Source organism: Phascolarctos cinereus, unplaced genomic scaffold (assembly GCF_003287225.1).
Source record: "Phascolarctos cinereus isolate Bilbo 61053 unplaced genomic scaffold, phaCin_HiC Scaffold_4;HRSCAF=312, whole genome shotgun sequence".
NCBI lineage: Eukaryota > Metazoa > Chordata > Mammalia > Diprotodontia > Phascolarctidae > Phascolarctos > Phascolarctos cinereus.
The window spans coordinates 289,949,637-289,955,567 of NW_027555847.1; the positions used below are offsets into that span (position 1 = coordinate 289,949,637).

General features: G+C 35.2%; 1 pseudogene; it reads right to left on the reverse strand.

Moving 5' to 3' along the window:
* Positions 1-1,027: 1,027 nt before the first annotated feature.
* Positions 1,028-5,627, reverse strand: LOC110222036 (translation initiation factor IF-3, mitochondrial-like; annotated as a pseudogene).
* Positions 5,628-5,931: the final 304 nt, after the last annotated feature.

The window sequence follows — 5,931 nt, forward strand, 5'->3', positions numbered from 1 at the left end:
AAGGATGCTAGTATTGTAATGTAAGAAGACTGGAAAGATAGAAAGAGCCTACATTGTGAAGAGCTTTGATATACCCAACATAGGCATTTATATTTGATCCTCAAGGAAGTCACTGAAGTTTACTGAGTGGGGGTAATATGATCAGATCTATACTTTCCAAAAATACCACAAATAACATGACATCCAAGTGGAGAATGGTTTGGACAGAGGAGAGAAAACAGTTAAAAAGTGATTACAGCAGTCTAGGAGAGAGGCGAAATCATTTATGTGCTCATTTAAAAACATATATACTTTTTAATCCTACATTGCAACTTTAGAAAATACTCTTATTTATGAAATACATTAGGAAACCTTCCCCCTCCCATTTGTGTGCAACACAATTGCCCTTGGCATGATTCTAATCCCCAATAACCCATATTCAAATAAGCTATAAGATTGAGTGTGAAATAGGTATATTTTCCTGTCTTAATGACAGTTGATTATTTGTTATTGTTAGGTGTCATGGAAATTCAGAGTCTTGAAATCAACAGACTTTCAGCAAGGAGGTTCCTTAGGGAATTGAGGATTCATTAGAAAAATGATAGCTGCTTCAAAGAAAATAAACTTGAAAGATATTTTTAAGCTGCTGAGAAACATCTATAAATTGCTGTATTCCACTTTCTCTTCAGAGTTAATTCTAGTTCATTTTAGTTTGTTTCATAGATAACAAATAATAAAAGATATCAGTGCTTAGCACAACAATTACTAGCAGATTAATTGCCATCTTTCATGGAGACACATTGGCATGGAGGTATGAGAACTCAGCTGTTTCTTGAAAGTCTTTGACAATACTCACTGTAAGAAATAAATGCATTATAGCAGGCATAATACTAAAAACCAAAAGAAATAAGCCTTGGTTTATTTATGTGGGTTGATAATAGTTATGATTCTTCCTTTGTGAGCCCAGGAATGTCACTTCAAAAGGAAGTTGTTTCAAGAAGCTAAGGTTCAACGACAGGGCAGAAATGCCAGCAGGACCTGGCACAATTTAGGTTGTCAGATGACAGTGCAGAGAGTCTTCAGGATGAAGAGGCAGGGAAGATGATGAGGTTGGGAGGACATTAGGAGGCAATAGTAAGGTAAATGCTGAGGTCTGGTAGTTCTTTATCTCACTAGAACAAATAGAGTTGGTGACTCCTACGTCAATCAAGTCATGTAAATGGTCTAGCAACCCAGGTAGGTTCTGGACCATCCTTGCTAGAGAACGGGTGAAAGTAAGGAGATATATGTGTTCCCCATCGATGATAGGTCTTACTGCTGCTGATCTTGGAGAAATTCTACAATAGCCCACAGCAGGAGACGGGGGCAATAAGAAAAGGTAAGGGAAGAAGAGTGTGCCTGATTGTGGAGAGCTGACTATTTCATAAATACATTAGGATTATTTCAACTTTAAAGAGTTGTTTTAATAGAGTCATATTGAAGCCAACACAACCAGTTGAAACGTAAAAGACACAGTCAAGCAAACTGGATATTTTTCTTTGATTGCATCAGTGGCTCTCACTGTTTATGATGTAAAAATGCCTACACTGATGTTTCTGGAATGAATTAAAAATTATGAGATTTAAACCAAAGCAGATATCACCTTGTTAGTGGCCCCTTGAACATAGCAACAAGATTCCAATCCTGGCAGAAGAGATTTTTGTGAGTTTTTATTGCCTTTTTTTGAAGTAGTAAGTAGTGTTCATGCTACATTGTCCTATTGGACAGAGATAGGACTTGGCATTTTTGCATCAGAGGTAAACGCCACAAATGGCCCCCAGGAAAGCAAGATGAAAGGAACTTCCACTAGCTGTGAGGATGGAAACTGAATATTTCAAGCCCAATTCATTGTCTTTGTACAGTGTCTTCTCAAACTACATTGGTGTACAAAGTAATTGGGACTAGGTAAAATAATGAAATTAATTGACCAAATTAGGAATAAACTTGACAACCTTTTTATATCCTAAAAAAAACCCTTTTAATAGGAAATGTGTTCTCCACTTGCTACAGTCACTAGTTTTACATGATTTTTCACTCAGTTCACCAGATTTTGACAAGTTATTGGATTCTTCATTGTGAAACCACTTTTTATTACATTGGATAGTAAGCAGAGCGCTCAACTCCAAGAGACTGGCCACGTCTAAATGCCAAGCATATGTTTACTTAAAATATTATTTTACAGAGAACTCACACAAGGCAAGTGTTCACACAAGATCAGAAGAAGTGATAAAAGGACACTCTCAAGGTCTTTCTGAAGAACTTTAGTATCAGTTGTGAGACATGGGGGATGCTAGCACAGAACTGCCCAGCATGGTGTGCCCACATCAAAGAAGGCCCTGTGCTCTATGAGCAAAGCAGAATTGTAATGGCTCCAAAGAAATGTGACATGCACAAATCTAGTAACCTCTCCAGCCCAAATGTTCAAAAGGACATTTTTTGCCTGACCTGTGATAGAACTTTCCAAGCTCATATTGGTCTGATCAGCCACAGTTGAACACACTGTATTCTGAACCCAATATCATGATGTCATTTTGGTCCTCATCGAGGATGATGGACAAACAACAACATGAAACCGCTTTTATCACATTGGATAGTAAGTTTACTTTTGGAAATCAATCCATTTTTTCAAGTCCAGCCTTGTTTATAATTCATAGGTTTTCAATGGAGTTTAAATAAGATCAGTTCATAGGACATTAAAGTATGTTTATCTCTATTCATTTCAGATAAATTTGTTACTTTTTCATGATGTGTGGTATGGGGTAAAGTTGTATTGTAGTATAATATCCCCATTTGGGAATTTCTGTGATTCTGGCACAATTTCAACTCTTGGTAACATTATTTGGAATTATTTATTATTTGGACTTAATCCTTGTTCATCTGGTCATCCTACTTATCACATAGGAATGATCCATTGATGATAAATGAAACTATATCAAAAATTTTGTTTGTCCAAAGTAATTACTACATCACTTTATTTCAGTAAGTGAACACTAAGGATGATGGAGGTGAATTGGATTTTGACCCAGAAAGAGCGAATTTAGAGCCACTTACAAGTTATTATATTACTCTAAGGAAAACGCTAATGTGGTAGGGTAGGGTAGGCGCAGAACCTTATTGTAGAGTAGGGTGGAGCCAAACTATTGGCTAGGCAGAGCCAATGACGTGGTAATGAGAATAGAGGCAGGAGTAGACTCCCACAGGGGAAGTGAATTGGTTCTCTCAGGGGATTCCTCAGGAAAAATCTGAAAGGCTTAGGAGTGGGAACAGAGGCCCAGAGCTGGTTTATCTGTCCATCACTCTGGATAGGGGGTACCCCTTCTATTTGTATCTCCAATGTACTTAGCATATAGTAACCATTTAATAAATGTTTTTTCATTCATTCAATGAGAGTTGGCACAGTAAATAGCTAAAATAGCTTATGTCTAAAACCTGTAAGATAGATAGCCAAAGTATCACTGTGGCAAATAACACCGAGGGAGCTAATTTTGTTATAGAAATTGAACATAATTTTTCAATATTTTTTATGTGAAAATTACAAAATAATATTTTAAAATCCATAAAAATCTTGGTATATGAGTTTATATACATATGAGTATATATATGTGTACATACACATTTATATATTTCACAGAAGAAATAAATGAAAACTCAATGAAGTGAAACCAATTATGATTAACAATTTTTTTTAATGTCCTAGCTGGCTGTTGTCTAGAATGAGAAAGTAAAAACAAAACAAAAACAAGAAATATCAGATAATCATATAAAAATTACCTTGAAAATGTTTTTGTCTTATCTCTGAAAGCTTTTCTTTATTAAAATGTTGCTGTTGCAGTATATTTGATTCTATAATATCACAATTTTCCTTATTTAAAGTGTCTCTTTTTTAAAACCTCTTCATTAGTCTTTCTATATTCAACCATTTCCTTATGGCTTAAGTGGTAAAAAACACAGGTTGCAACTTTTCTACCTCTAATGATTTTTGACTTGAAGAAAGCTAGTTCAGGAATAATCTTAAGAATTTTACTAAAAAAAAGCTCCTCTGTATTATCTTCTGAGGCTGTAGTTTTCCCTTTCTTTATTGAAATTTAGACTTGGTGTTTTTTTCTCAATCTATGGTTGAATCTGTTTAGTTTCGGTGTCCAAATCATGTGCAATATTTGAAGAAAACTGAGGAAGTCCTAAAGACAATAATATATACAAAATTACTATTTTTTAAATTTGATGTTTCAGTTATGGGATAAAGCAAGCATTTCTATAACATAATACAATAAAAAAAGATGATGATACATGAACCTACAAATCTACTATGTACAACTTCCTATTCCATTCAAACATACAACAAAATTATGATGTAATTTTTTCCTTCCCCCTCCCGGAGATGGCTACCATTAGACACAAATAGGTACGTATATGTAAAATTATTCTTTACATATTTCTATTTGTCAGTTCTTTCTCTGGATGTAGATGACATCATTCTTCATATGTCCTTTACAGTTTTTTCCCTGTAATAGGGTAAAATAACATACTTCTATTTAACAGTTCTTTCTCTAGATGCAGATAGTGTCTTTCTTCATATATACTTTATAGTTAATTTGGGTATTTATAATACCCAAAATAACTTATTCACTCAAAGCTATTTTTAAAGTAATACTGCTGTTATTGTATACAATGTTCTCTTTGTTCTGCTCATTTTGCTCTTCATTATTTTGTGCGTATTTCCATGTTTTTTCTAGAATCATTGAGATCATCATTTCTTATAGTACAATAATACTCCATCATAATCATATACCACAACTTGTTCAGCCATTCCTCAGTTGATGGACATCCCTGTAGTTTCCAGTTCTTTGCCACCACGAACAGAGCTGTTATAAACATTTTAGACCATATAGGTTCTTTCTCTTTTCCCCTAACCATCTTGGGAAATAGAACAAGTAGTGGTATTGTTGGTTCAAAGGGTATAGGTAGTTAAACATTATGAGACAGGGCTGACTCTCTAGTCATCATTACTGTAATATTTAAAATGTTCAGCAAGATTAGAATCATTAGTACTCCCTCCACTGACAGAGATTGCAATTTCTCCATGCATTAGCAGTTTCATACTTTGCTGTGCGTTTTTTTATCAAGATTTTTCTTTCTAAGTCTCAACTGTTCTTTATGAATATGGCTTCTTGTGTTTAATTAGCACACTGGAGTATCTGCTTTGGCTTTCTGTAAAACAAGTGACAGATTTTTGTTCTTCCACTAGATAAACCGTATCAGCTTGGTTCATAGTTCCCAGAGTGTTCTCATTCTCGTTGATTACAAGAAGAATTTGGTGATGGATTTTTCTCTCAATGTGGCCAAAAGTTGGTTTTGACATTTTCCTCTTGTCCATTTCATCTTCTGTGTTTCCAAAAGTACTAAATATTTTAGCACATGTTGGCAGCACAATCTTCTGGAAGAAACAATAGGCTCAAACTGTGCTAGTGATACCATTTGCACAAACTCTGTATGAAAATGTCTATCACTGTAGTTAATTCCAATTTTCATGGCCTGATTATAAACTTCCTCATGAGAGCTGTCGTTCTGGGAAGGGATAGGAAGGACCAGATTAAAGGGGCCACAGCCATTTTTTTGTCTTATTGTCAAGTAATTAATCAGCAAGCATTTATTAATCACCTGATCCTCTGAACATAGATAGATACCTTTACTATTAAGCCTGAAACCTGAATCACCATACCACGATGTTCCATGCCCCATTCTGTCTAGAATCTAATACATTTATCTTTGGAGCTACTGCCCTAGGTTCCATTCCCATTGATTGGTGACTACCCTACTATATTTATTGGCTAGTCCTAGACCCTAGGCCATCTTCAAATGCTATTCAACCATCCACTCAGGCATTTTTCCTCCTGGACCACTCTCCCTCTAAGC